Here is a 12,984-nt window from a genome sequence, read left to right as displayed (position 1 = left end):
GCGGGAGCTGAGAGTCGAAGCGGAGATTTACAAAGTGCGGGAGGTGCGAGTCGGAGCGGAGATTTAAAAAGCGCCTGAGCTGCGAGTCAGAGCGGAGATTTAAAAAGATCAGGAGCTGCGAGTCGGAGCGGAGATTTAAAAAGTGCGGGAGCTGCGAGTCGGAGCGGAGATTTAAAAAGAGCCAGAGCTGCGAGTCAGAGCGGAGATTTAAAAAGAGCCTGAGCTGCGAGTTGGAGCTGAGATTTAAAAAGCGCCTGAGCTGCGAGTCGGAGCAGAGATTTAAAAAGAGCGGGAGCTGCGAGTCGGAGCGGAGATTTAAAAAGAGCGGGAGCTGCGAGTCAGAGCGTAGATTTAAAAAACGCTTGTGCTGCGAGTCGGAGCAGAGAATTAAAAAGAGCGGGAGCTGCGAGTCGGAGCGTAGATTTAAAAAGAGCAGGAGCTGCGAGTCGGAGCGGAGATTTAAAAAGCGCCTGAGCTGCGAGTCGGAGCAGAGATTTAAAAAGAAGAGGAGCTGCGAGTCGGAGCAGAGATTTAAAAAGAGCGGGAGCTGCGAGTCGGAGCGGAGATTTAAAAAACACATGAGCTGCGAGTTGGAGCAGAGATTTAAAAAGAGCGGGAGCTGAGAGTCGGAGCGGAGATTTAAAATGAGCTGGAGCTGCGAGACAGAGCGGAGATTTAAAAAGAGCGGGAGATGCGAGTCGGAGCGGAGATTTAAAAAGCGCGGGAGCTGCGAGTCGGAGCAGAGATTTAAAAAGAGAAAGACCTGTGAGTCGGAGCAGAGATTTGAAAAGAGCCTGAGCTGCGAGTCGGAGCGGAGATTTAAAAAGGGAAGGAGCTGCGAGGCGGAGCGGAGATTTAAAAAGTGAAGGAGCTGCGAGTCAGAGCGGAGATTTGAAAAGAGGGGGAGCTGCGAGTCGGAGCGGAGATTTAAAAAGAGCAGGAGCTGCGAGTCGGAGCGGAGATTTAAAAAGGTGCCGGAGCTGCGAGTCGGAGCGGAGATTTAAAAAGAGAAGGAGCTGCGAGTCGGAGCGGAGATTTGAAAAGAGCGGAAGCTGCGAGACGGAGCAGAGATTTAAAAAGAGAAGGAGCTGCGAGTCGGAGCAGAGATTTGAAAAGAGCGGGAGCTGCGAGTCGGAGCGGAGATTTAAAAAGCGCCGGAGCTGCGATTCGGAGCGGAGATTTAAAAAGAGGGGGAGCTGAGAGTCGGAGCGGAGATTTAAAAAGCGCTGGAGCTGCGAGTCGGAGCAGAGATTTAAAAAGAGCAGGAGCTGCGAGTCGGAGCGGAGATTTAAAAAGAGAAGGAGCTGCGAGTCGGAGCGGAGATTTAAAAAGCGTCGGAGCTGCGAGTCAGAGCAGAGATTTAAAAAGAGCGGGAGCTGAGAGTCAGAGCGGAGATTTAAAAAGAGCAGGAGCTGCGAGTCGGAGCAGAGATTTAAAAAGAGCGGGAGCTGCGAATCGGAGCGGAGATTTAAAAAGCGCCGGAGCTGGGAGTCGGAGCGGAGATTTAAAAAGAGCGGGAGCTGCGAGTTGGAGCGGAGATTTAAAAAGAGCAGGAGCTGCGAGTCGGAGCGGAGATTTAAAAAGCGGCGGAGCTGCGAGTCGGAGCGGAGATTTAAAAAGAGCGGGAGCTGAGAGTCGGAGCGGATATTAAAAAAGAGCAGGAGCTGCGAGTCGGAGCGGAGATATAAAAAGCGCCTGAGCTGCGAGTCGGAGCGGAGATTTAAAAAGAGCAGGAGCTGCGAGTCGGAGCAGAGATTTAAAAAGCACCGGAGCTGGGAGTCGGAGCGGAGATTTAAAAAGAGCGGTAGCTGCGAGTCGGAGCGGAGATTTAAAAAGAGCAGGAGCTGCGAGTCGGAGCGGAGATTTAAAAAGCGCCGGAGCTGCGAGTCGGAGCGGAGATTTAAAAAGAGCGGGAGCTGAGAGTCGGAGCGGATATTAAAAAAGAGCAGGAGCTGCGAGTCGGAGCGGAGATTTAAAAAGCGCCGGAGCTGCGATTCGGAGCGGAGATTTAAAAAGAGGGGGAGCTGAGAGTCGGAGCGGAGATTTAAAAAGCGCTGGAGCTGCGAGTCGGAGCAGAGATTTAAAAAGAGCAGGAGCTGCGAGTCGGAGCGGAGATTTAAAAAGAGAAGGAGCTGCGAGTCGGAGCGGAGATTTAAAAAGCGTCGGAGCTGCGAGTCGGAGCAGAGATTTAAAAAGAGCGGGAGCTGAGAGTCAGAGCGGAGAATTAAAAAGAGCAGGAGCTGCGAGTCGGAGCAGAGATTTAAAAAGAGCGGGAGCTGCGAATCGGAGCGGAGATTTAAAAAGCGCCGGAGCTGGGAGTCGGAGCGGAGATTTAAAAAGAGCGGGAGCTGCGAGTTGGAGCGGAGATTTAAAAAGAGCAGGAGCTGCGAGTCGGAGCGGAGATTTAAAAAGCGGCGGAGCTGCGAGTCGGAGCGGAGATTTAAAAAGAGCGGGAGCTGAGAGTCGGAGCGGATATTAAAAAAGAGCAGGAGCTGCGAGTCGGAGCGGAGATATAAAAAGCGCCTGAGCTGCGAGTCGGAGCGGAGATTTAAAAAGAGCAGGAGCTGCGAGTCGGAGCAGAGATTTAAAAAGCACCGGAGCTGGGAGTCGGAGCGGAGATTTAAAAAGAGCGGTAGCTGCGAGTCGGAGCGGAGATTTAAAAAGAGCAGGAGCTGCGAGTCGGAGCGGAGATTTAAAAAGCGCCGGAGCTGCGAGTCGGAGCGGAGATTTAAAAAGAGCGGGAGCTGAGAGTCGGAGCGGATATTAAAAAAGAGCAGGAGCTGCGAGTCGGAGCGGAGATTTAAAAAGCGCCGGATCTGCGAGTCGGAGCGGAGATTTAAAAAGCGCCGGAGCTGCGAGTCGGAGCGGAGATTTAAAAAGAGCAGGAGCTGCGAGTCGGAGCGGAGATTTAAAAAGAGCAGGAGCTGCGAGTCGGAGCGGAGATATAAAAAGCGCCTGAGCTGCGAGTCGGAGTGGAGATTTAAAAAGAGCAGTAGCTGCGAGTCGGATCGGAGATTTAAAAAGAGCGGGAGCCGAGAGTCAGAGCGGAGGTTTAAAAAGCGCCGCAGCTGCGAGTCGTAGCGGAGATTTAAAAAGAGCAGGAGCTGCGAGTCGGAGCGGAGATTTAAAAAGCGCCTGAGCTGCGAGTCGGAGCGGAGATTTAAAAAGCGCCTGAGCTGCGAGTCAGAGCGGAGATTTAAAAAGAGCAGAGCTGCGAGTCGGGGCTGAGATTTTAAAAGTGCGGGAGCTGCGAGTTGGAGTGGAGATTTAAAAAGCGCCGGAGCTGCGAGTCGTAGCGGAGATATAAAAAGCGCGGGAGCTGCGAGTCGGAGCGGAGATTTAAAAAGATCGGGAGCTGCGAGTCGGAGCGGAGATTTAAAAAACGCCTGAGCTGCGAGTCGGAGCAGGGATTTAAAAAGAGCGGGAGCTGCGAGTCAGAGCGGAGATTTAAAAAGAGCGGGAGATGCGAGTCGGAGCGGAGATTTAAAAAGCGCGGGAGCTGCGAGTCGGAGCGGAGATTTAAAAAGAGCGGGAGCTGCGAGTCGGAGCGGAGATTTAAAAAGCGCGGGAGCTGCGAGTCGGAGCAGAGATTTAAAAATAGAAAGACCTGCGAGTCGGAGCAGAGATTTGAAAAGAGCCTGAGCTGCGAGTCGGAGCGGAGATTTAAAAAGGGAAGGAGCTGCGAGTCGGAGCGGAGATTTAAAAAGAGCAGGAGCTGCGAGTCGGAGCGGAGATTTAAAAAGGTGCCGGAGCTGCGAGTCGGAGCGGAGATTTAAAAAGAGAAGGAGCTGCGAGTCGGAGCGGAGATTTGAAAAGAGCGGGAGCTGCGAGACGGAGCGGAGATTTAAAAAGAGAAGGAGCTGCGAGTCGGAGCAGAGATTTGAAAAGAGCGGGAGCTGCGAGTCGGAGCGGAGATTTAAAAAGCGCCGGAGCTGCGAGTCGGAGCGGAGATTTAAAAAGAGGGGGAGCTGAGAGTCGGAGCGGAGATTTAAAAAGCGCTGGAGCTGCGAGTCGGAGCAGAGATTTAAAAAGAGCAGGAGCTGCGAGTCGGAGCGGAGATTTAAAAAGAGCAGGAGCTGCGAGTCGGAGCGGAGATTTAAAAAGCGTCGGAGCTGCGAGTCGGAGCAGAGATTTAAAAAGAGCGGGAGCTGAGAGTCAGAGCGGAGATTTAAAAAGAGCAGGAGCTGCGAGTCGGAGCAGAGATTTAAAAAGAGCGAGAGCTGCGAGTCGGAGCGGAGATTTAAAAAGCGCCGGAGCTGGGAATCGGAGCGGAGATTTAAAAAGAGCGGGAGCTGCGAGTTGGAGCGGAGATTTAAAAAGAATGGGAGCTGAGAGTCGAAGTGGAGATTTACAAAGTGCGGGAGCTGCGAGTCGGAGCGGAGATTTAAAAAGCGCCTGAGCTGCGAGTCAGAGCGGAGATTTAAAAGGAGCAGGAGCTGGGAGTCGGAGCGGAGATTTAAAAAGTGCGGGAGCTGCGAGTTGGAGCGGAGATTTAAAAAGCGCGGGAGCTGCGAGTCGGAGCGGAGATTTAAAAAGAGCGGGAGATGCGAGTCGGAGCAGAGATTTAAAAAGCGCCGGAGCTGCGAGTCGGAGCGGAGATTTAAAAAGCGCGGGAGCTGCGAGTCGGAGCGGAGATTTAAAAAGCGCGGGAGCTGCGAGTCGGAGCGGAGATTTAAAAAGCGCCGGAGCTGCGAGTCGTAGCGGAGATATAAAAAGCGCGGGAGCTGCGAGTCGGAGCGGAGATTTAAAAAGATCGGGAGCTGCGAGTCGGAGCGGAGATTGAAAAAACGCCTGAGCTGCGAGTCGGAGCAGGGATTTAAAAAGAGCGGGAGCTGCGAGTCAGAGCGGAGATTTAAAAAGAGCGGGAGATGCGAGTCGGAGCGGAGATTTAAAAAGCGCGGGAGCTGCGAGTCGGAGCGGAGATTTAAAAAGAGCGGGAGCTGCGAGTCGGAGCGGAGATTTAAAAAGAGCAGGAGCTGCGAGTCGGAGCGGAGATTTAAAAAGCGCGGGAGCTGCGAGTCGGAGCAGAGATTTAAAAATAGAAAGACCTGCGAGTCGGAGCAGAGATTTGAAAAGAGCCTGAGCTGCGAGTCGGAGCGGAGATTTAAAAAGGGAAGGAGCTGCGAGTCGGAGCGGAGATTTAAAAAGAGCAGGAGCTGCGAGTCGGAGCGGAGATTTAAAAAGGTGCCGGAGCTGCGAGTCGGAGCGGAGATTTAAAAAGAGAAGGAGCTGCGAGTCGGAGCGGAGATTTGAAAAGAGCGGGAGCTGCGAGACGGAGCGGAGATTTAAAAAGAGAAGGAGCTGCGAGTCGGAGCAGAGATTTGAAAAGAGCGGGAGCTGCGAGTCGGAGCGGAGATTTAAAAAGCGCCGGAGCTGCGAGTCGGAGCGGAGATTTAAAAAGAGGGGGAGCTGAGAGTCGGAGCGGAGATTTAAAAAGCGCTGGAGCTGCGAGTCGGAGCAGAGATTTAAAAAGAGCAGGAGCTGCGAGTCGGAGCGGAGATTTAAAAAGAGCAGGAGCTGCGAGTCGGAGCGGAGATTTAAAAAGCGTCGGAGCTGCGAGTCGGAGCAGAGATTTAAAAAGAGCGGGAGCTGAGAGTCAGAGCGGAGATTTAAAAAGAGCAGGAGCTGCGAGTCGGAGCAGAGATTTAAAAAGAGCGGGAGCTGCGAGTCGGAGCGGAGATTTAAAAAGCGCCGGAGCTGGGAATCGGAGCGGAGATTTAAAAAGAGCGGGAGCTGCGAGTTGGAGCGGAGATTTAAAAAGAATGGGAGCTGAGAGTCGAAGTGGAGATTTACAAAGTGCGGGAGCTGCGAGTCGGAGCGGAGATTTAAAAAGCGCCTGAGCTGCGAGTCAGAGCGGAGATTTAAAAAGAGCAGGAGCTGGGAGTCGGAGCGGAGATTTAAAAAGTGCGGGAGCTGCGAGTTGGAGCGGAGATTTAAAAAGCGCGGGAGCTGCGAGTCGGAGCGGAGATTTAAAAAGAGCGGGAGATGCGAGTCGGAGCAGAGATTTAAAAAGCGCCGGAGCTGCGAGTCGGAGCGGAGATTTAAAAAGCGCGGGAGCTGCGAGTCGGAGCGGAGATTTAAAAAGCGCGGGAGCTGCGAGTCGGAGCGGAGATTTAAAAAGCGCCGGAGCTGCGAGTCGTAGCGGAGATATAAAAAGCGCGGGAGCTGCGAGTCGGAGCGGAGATTTAAAAAGATCGGGAGCTGCGAGTCGGAGCGGAGATTGAAAAAACGCCTGAGCTGCGAGTCGGAGCAGGGATTTAAAAAGAGCGGGAGCTGCGAGTCAGAGCGGAGATTTAAAAAGCGCGGGAGCTGCGAGTCGGAGCGGAGATTTAAAAAGAGCGGGAGCTGCGAGTCGGAGCGGAGATTTAAAAAGAGCAGGAGCTGCGAGTCGGAGCGGAGATTTAAAAAGGTGCCGGAGCTGCGAGTCGGAGCGGAGATTTAAAAAGAGAAGGAGCTGCGAGTCGGAGCGGAGATTTGAAAAGAGCGGGAGCTGCGAGACGGAGCGGAGATTTAAAAAGAGAAGGAGCTGCGAGTCGGAGCAGAGATTTGAAAAGAGCGGGAGCTGCGAGTCGGAGCGGAGATTTAAAAAGCGCCGGAGCTGCGAGTCGGAGCGGAGATTTAAAAAGAGGGGGAGCTGAGAGTCGGAGCGGAGATTTAAAAAGCGCTGGAGCTGCGAGTCGGAGCAGAGATTTAAAAAGAGCAGGAGCTGCGAGTCGGAGCGGAGATTTAAAAAGAGCAGGAGCTGCGAGTCGGAGCGGAGATTTAAAAAGCGTCGGAGCTGCGAGTCGGAGCAGAGATTTAAAAAGAGCGGGAGCTGAGAGTCAGAGCGGAGAGTTAAAAAGAGCAGGAGCTGCGAGTCGGAGCAGAGATTTAAAAAGAGCGGGAGCTGCGAGTCGGAGCGGAGATTTAAAAAGCGCCGGAGCTGGGAGTCGGAGCGGAGATTTAAAAAGAGCGGGAGCTGCGAGTTGGAGCGGAGATTTAAAAAGAGCGGGAGCTGAGAGTCGAAGTGGAGATTTACAAAGTGCGGGAGCTGCGAGTCGGAGCGGAGATTTAAAAAGCGCCTGAGCTGCGAGTCAGAGCGGAGATTTAAAAAGAGCAGGAGCTGCGAGTCGGAGCGGAGATTTAAAAAGTGCGGGAGCTGCGAGTTGGAGCGGAGATTTAAAAAGCGCCGGAGCTGCGAGTCGGAGCGGAGATTTAAAAAGCGCGGGAGCTGCGAGTCGGAGCGGAGATTTAAAAAGAGCGGGAGATGCGAGTCGGAGCGGAGATTTAAAAAGAGCGGGAGCTGAGAGTCGGAGCGGAGATTTAAAAAGAGCGGGAGCTGCGAGTCGGAGCAGAGATTTAAAAAGAGCAGGAGCTGCGAGTCGGCGCGGAGATTTAAAAAGCGCCTGAGCTGCGAGTCGGAGCGGAGATTTAAAAAGCGCCTGAGCTGCGAGTCGGAGCGGAGATTTAAAAAGCGCCGGAGCTGCGAGTCGGAGCGGAGATTTAAAAAGAGCAGGAGCTGCGAGTCGGAGCAGAGATTTAAAAAGAGCAGGAGCTGCGAGTTGGAGCGGAGATTTAAAAAGAGCGGGAGCTGAGAGTCGAAGCGGAGATTTACAAAGTGCGGGAGGTGCGAGTCGGAGCGGAGATTTAAAAAGCGCCTGAGCTGCGAGTCAGAGCGGAGATTTAAAAAGATCAGGAGCTGCGAGTCGGAGCGGAGATTTAAAAAGTGCGGGAGCTGCGAGTCGGAGCGGAGATTTAAAAAGAGCCAGAGCTGCGAGTCAGAGCGGAGATTTAAAAAGAGCCTGAGCTGCGAGTTGGAGCGGAGATTTAAAAAGCGCCTGAGCTGCGAGTCGGAGCAGAGATTTAAAAAGAGCGGGAGCTGCGAGTCGGAGCGGAGATTTAAAAAGAGCGGGAGCTGCGAGTCAGAGCGTAGATTTAAAAAACGCTTGTGCTGCGAGTCGGAGCAGAGAATTAAAAAGAGCGGGAGCTGCGAGTCGGAGCGTAGATTTAAAAAGAGCAGGAGCTGCGAGTCGGAGCGGAGATTTAAAAAGCGCCTGAGCTGCGAGTCAGAGCGTAGATTTAAAAAACGCTTGTGCTGCGAGTCGGAGCAGAGAATTAAAAAGAGCGGGAGCTGCGAGTCGGAGCGTAGATTTAAAAAGAGCAGGAGCTGCGAGTCGGAGCGGAGATTTAAAAAACACCTGAGCTGCGAGTTGGAGCAGAGATTTAAAAAGAGCGGGAGCTGAGAGTCGGAGCGGAGATTTAAAATGAGCTGGAGCTGCGAGACAGAGCGGAGATTTAAAAAGAGCGGGAGATGCGAGTCGGAGCGGAGATTTAAAAAGCGCGGGAGCTGCGAGTCGGAGCAGAGATTTAAAAAGAGAAAGACCTGCGAGTCGGAGCAGAGATTTGAAAAGAGCCTGAGCTGCGAGTCGGAGCGGAGATTTAAAAAGGGAAGGAGCTGCGAGGCGGAGCGGAGATTTAAAAAGTGAAGGAGCTGCGAGTCAGAGCGGAGATTTGAAAAGAGGGGGAGCTGCGAGTCGGAGCGGAGATTTAAAAAGAGCAGGAGCTGCGAGTCGGAGCGGAGATTTAAAAAGGTGCCGGAGCTGCGAGTCGGAGCGGAGATTTAAAAAGAGAAGGAGCTGCGAGTCGGAGCGGAGATTTGAAAAGAGCGGGAGCTGCGAGACGGAGCGGAGATTTAAAAAGAGAAGGAGCTGCGAGTCGGAGCAGAGATTTGAAAAGAGCGGGAGCTGCGAGTCGGAGCGGAGATTTAAAAAGCGCCGGAGCTGCGATTCGGAGCGGAGATTTAAAAAGAGGGGGAGCTGAGAGTCGGAGCGGAGATTTAAAAAGCGCTGGAGCTGCGAGTCGGAGCAGAGATTTAAAAAGAGCAGGAGCTGCGAGTCGGAGCGGAGATTTAAAAAGAGAAGGAGCTGCGAGTCGGAGCGGAGATTTAAAAAGCGTCGGAGCTGCGAGTCGGAGCAGAGATTTAAAAAGAGCGGGAGCTGAGAGTCAGAGCGGAGATTTAAAAAGAGCAGGAGCTGCGAGTCGGAGCAGAGATTTAAAAAGAGCGGGAGCTGCGAATCGGAGCGGAGATTTAAAAAGCGCCGGAGCTGGGAGTCGGAGCGGAGATTTAAAAAGAGCGGGAGCTGCGAGTTGGAGCGGAGATTTAAAAAGAGCAGGAGCTGCGAGTCGGAGCGGAGATTTAAAAAGCGGCGGAGCTGCGAGTCGGAGCGGAGATTTAAAAAGAGCGGGAGCTGAGAGTCGGAGCGGATATTAAAAAAGAGCAGGAGCTGCGAGTCGGAGCGGAGATATAAAAAGCGCCTGAGCTGCGAGTCGGAGCGGAGATTTAAAAAGAGCAGGAGCTGCGAGTCGGAGCAGAGATTTAAAAAGCACCGGAGCTGGGAGTCGGAGCGGAGATTTAAAAAGAGCGGTAGCTGCGAGTCGGAGCGGAGATTTAAAAAGAGCAGGAGCTGCGAGTCGGAGCGGAGATTTAAAAAGCGCCGGAGCTGCGAGTCGGAGCGGAGATTTAAAAAGAGCGGGAGCTGAGAGTCGGAGCGGATATTAAAAAAGAGCAGGAGCTGCGAGTCGGAGCGGAGATTTAAAAAGCGCCGGAGCTGCGATTCGGAGCGGAGATTTAAAAAGAGGGGGAGCTGAGAGTCGGAGCGGAGATTTAAAAAGCGCTGGAGCTGCGAGTCGGAGCAGAGATTTAAAAAGAGCAGGAGCTGCGAGTCGGAGCGGAGATTTAAAAAGAGAAGGAGCTGCGAGTCGGAGCGGAGATTTAAAAAGCGTCGGAGCTGCGAGTCGGAGCAGAGATTTAAAAAGAGCGGGAGCTGAGAGTCAGAGCGGAGAATTAAAAAGAGCAGGAGCTGCGAGTCGGAGCAGAGATTTAAAAAGAGCGGGAGCTGCGAATCGGAGCGGAGATTTAAAAAGCGCCGGAGCTGGGAGTCGGAGCGGAGATTTAAAAAGAGCGGGAGCTGCGAGTTGGAGCGGAGATTTAAAAAGAGCAGGAGCTGCGAGTCGGAGCGGAGATTTAAAAAGCGGCGGAGCTGCGAGTCGGAGCGGAGATTTAAAAAGAGCGGGAGCTGAGAGTCGGAGCGGATATTAAAAAAGAGCAGGAGCTGCGAGTCGGAGCGGAGATATAAAAAGCGCCTGAGCTGCGAGTCGGAGCGGAGATTTAAAAAGAGCAGGAGCTGCGAGTCGGAGCAGAGATTTAAAAAGCACCGGAGCTGGGAGTCGGAGCGGAGATTTAAAAAGAGCGGTAGCTGCGAGTCGGAGCGGAGATTTAAAAAGAGCAGGAGCTGCGAGTCGGAGCGGAGATTTAAAAAGCGCCGGAGCTGCGAGTCGGAGCGGAGATTTAAAAAGAGCGGGAGCTGAGAGTCGGAGCGGATATTAAAAAAGAGCAGGAGCTGCGAGTCGGAGCGGAGATTTAAAAAGCGCCGGATCTGCGAGTCGGAGCGGAGATTTAAAAAGCGCCGGAGCTGCGAGTCGGAGCGGAGATTTAAAAAGAGCAGGAGCTGCGAGTCGGAGCGGAGATTTAAAAAGAGCAGGAGCTGCGAGTCGGAGCGGAGATATAAAAAGCGCCTGAGCTGCGAGTCGGAGCGGAGATTTAAAAAGAGCAGTAGCTGCGAGTCGGATCGGAGATTTAAAAAGAGCGGGAGCCGAGAGTCAGAGCGGAGGTTTAAAAAGCGCCGCAGCTGCGAGTCGTAGCGGAGATTTAAAAAGAGCAGGAGCTGCGAGTCGGAGCGGAGATTTAAAAAGCGCCTGAGCTGCGAGTCGGAGCGGAGATTTAAAAAGCGCCTGAGCTGCGAGTCAGAGCGGAGATTTAAAAAGAGCAGAGCTGCGAGTCGGGGCTGAGATTTTAAAAGTGCGGGAGCTGCGAGTTGGAGTGGAGATTTAAAAAGCGCCGGAGCTGCGAGTCGTAGCGGAGATATAGAGATATAAAAAGCGCGGGAGCTGCGAGTCGGAGCGGAGATTTAAAAAGATCGGGAGCTGCGAGTCGGAGCGGAGATTTAAAAAACGCCTGAGCTGCGAGTCGGAGCAGGGATTTAAAAAGAGCGGGAGCTGAGAGTCAGAGCGGAGATTTAAAAAGAGCGGGAGATGCGAGTCGGAGCGGAGATTTAAAAAGCGCGGGAGCTGCGAGTCGGAGCGGAGATTTAAAAAGAGCGGGAGCTGCGAGTCGGAGCGGAGATTTAAAAAGAGCAGGAGCTGCGAGTCGGAGCGGAGATTTAAAAAGCGCGGGAGCTGCGAGTCGGAGCAGAGATTTAAAAATAGAAAGACCTGCGAGTCGGAGCAGAGATTTGAAAAGAGCCTGAGCTGCGAGTCGGAGCGGAGATTTAAAAAGGGAAGGAGCTGCGAGTCGGAGCGGAGATTTAAAAAGAGCAGGAGCTGCGAGTCGGAGCGGAGATTTAAAAAGGTGCCGGAGCTGCGAGTCGGAGCGGAGATTTAAAAAGAGAAGGAGCTGCGAGTCGGAGCGGAGATTTGAAAAGAGCGGGAGCTGCGAGACGGAGCGGAGATTTAAAAAGAGAAGGAGCTGCGAGTCGGAGCAGAGATTTGAAAAGAGCGGGAGCTGCGAGTCGGAGCGGAGATTTAAAAAGCGCCGGAGCTGCGAGTCGGAGCGGAGATTTAAAAAGAGGGGGAGCTGAGAGTCGGAGCGGAGATTTAAAAAGCGCTGGAGCTGCGAGTCGGAGCAGAGATTTAAAAAGAGCAGGAGCTGCGAGTCGGAGCGGAGATTTAAAAAGAGCAGGAGCTGCGAGTCGGAGCGGAGATTTAAAAAGCGTCGGAGCTGCGAGTCGGAGCAGAGATTTAAAAAGAGCGGGAGCTGAGAGTCAGAGCGGAGATTTAAAAAGAGCAGGAGCTGCGAGTCGGAGCAGAGATTTAAAAAGAGCGAGAGCTGCGAGTCGGAGCGGAGATTTAAAAAGCGCCGGAGCTGGGAATCGGAGCGGAGATTTAAAAAGAGCGGGAGCTGCGAGTTGGAGCGGAGATTTAAAAAGAATGGGAGCTGAGAGTCGAAGTGGAGATTTACAAAGTGCGGGAGCTGCGAGTCGGAGCGGAGATTTAAAAAGCGCCTGAGCTGCGAGTCAGAGCGGAGATTTAAAAAGAGCAGGAGCTGGGAGTCGGAGCGGAGATTTAAAAAGTGCGGGAGCTGCGAGTTGGAGCGGAGATTTAAAAAGCGCGGGAGCTGCGAGTCGGAGCGGAGATTTAAAAAGAGCGGGAGATGCGAGTCGGAGCAGAGATTTAAAAAGCGCCGGAGCTGCGAGTCGGAGCGGAGATTTAAAAAGCGCGGGAGCTGCGAGTCGGAGCGGAGATTTAAAAAGCGCGGGAGCTGCGAGTCGGAGCGGAGATTTAAAAAGCGCCGGAGCTGCGAGTCGTAGCGGAGATATAAAAAGCGCGGGAGCTGCGAGTCGGAGCGGAGATTTAAAAAGATCGGGAGCTGCGAGTCGGAGCGGAGATTTAAAAAACGCCTGAGCTGCGAGTCGGAGCAGGGATTTAAAAAGAGCGGGAGCTGCGAGTCAGAGCGGAGATTTAAAAAGAGCGGGAGATGCGAGTCGGAGCGGAGATTTAAAAAGCGCGGGAGCTGCGAGTCGGAGCGGAGATTTAAAAAGAGCGGGAGCTGCGAGTCGGAGCGGAGATTTAAAAAGAGCAGGAGCTGCGAGTCGGAGCGGAGATTTAAAAAGCGCGGGAGCTGCGAGTCGGAGCAGAGATTTAAAAATAGAAAGACCTGCGAGTCGGAGCAGAGATTTGAAAAGAGCCTGAGCTGCGAGTCGGAGCGGAGATTTAAAAAGGGAAGGAGCTGCGAGTCGGAGCGGAGATTTAAAAAGAGCAGGAGCTGCGAGTCGGAGCGGAGATTTAAAAAGGTGCCGGAGCTGCGAGTCGGAGCGGAGATTTAAAAAGAGAAGGAGCTGCGAGTCGGAGCGGAGATTTGAAAAGAGCGGGAGCTGCGAGACGGAGCGGAGATTTAAAAAGAGAAGGAGCTGCGAGTCGGAGCAGAGATTTGAAAAGAGCGGGAGCTGC

This window comes from Scyliorhinus torazame, chromosome 3, assembly GCF_047496885.1.
Source record: "Scyliorhinus torazame isolate Kashiwa2021f chromosome 3, sScyTor2.1, whole genome shotgun sequence".
In the NCBI taxonomy this organism is placed as follows: Eukaryota; Metazoa; Chordata; class Chondrichthyes; order Carcharhiniformes; family Scyliorhinidae; genus Scyliorhinus; species Scyliorhinus torazame.
Note: the sequence above shows the minus strand (reverse complement) of the source record.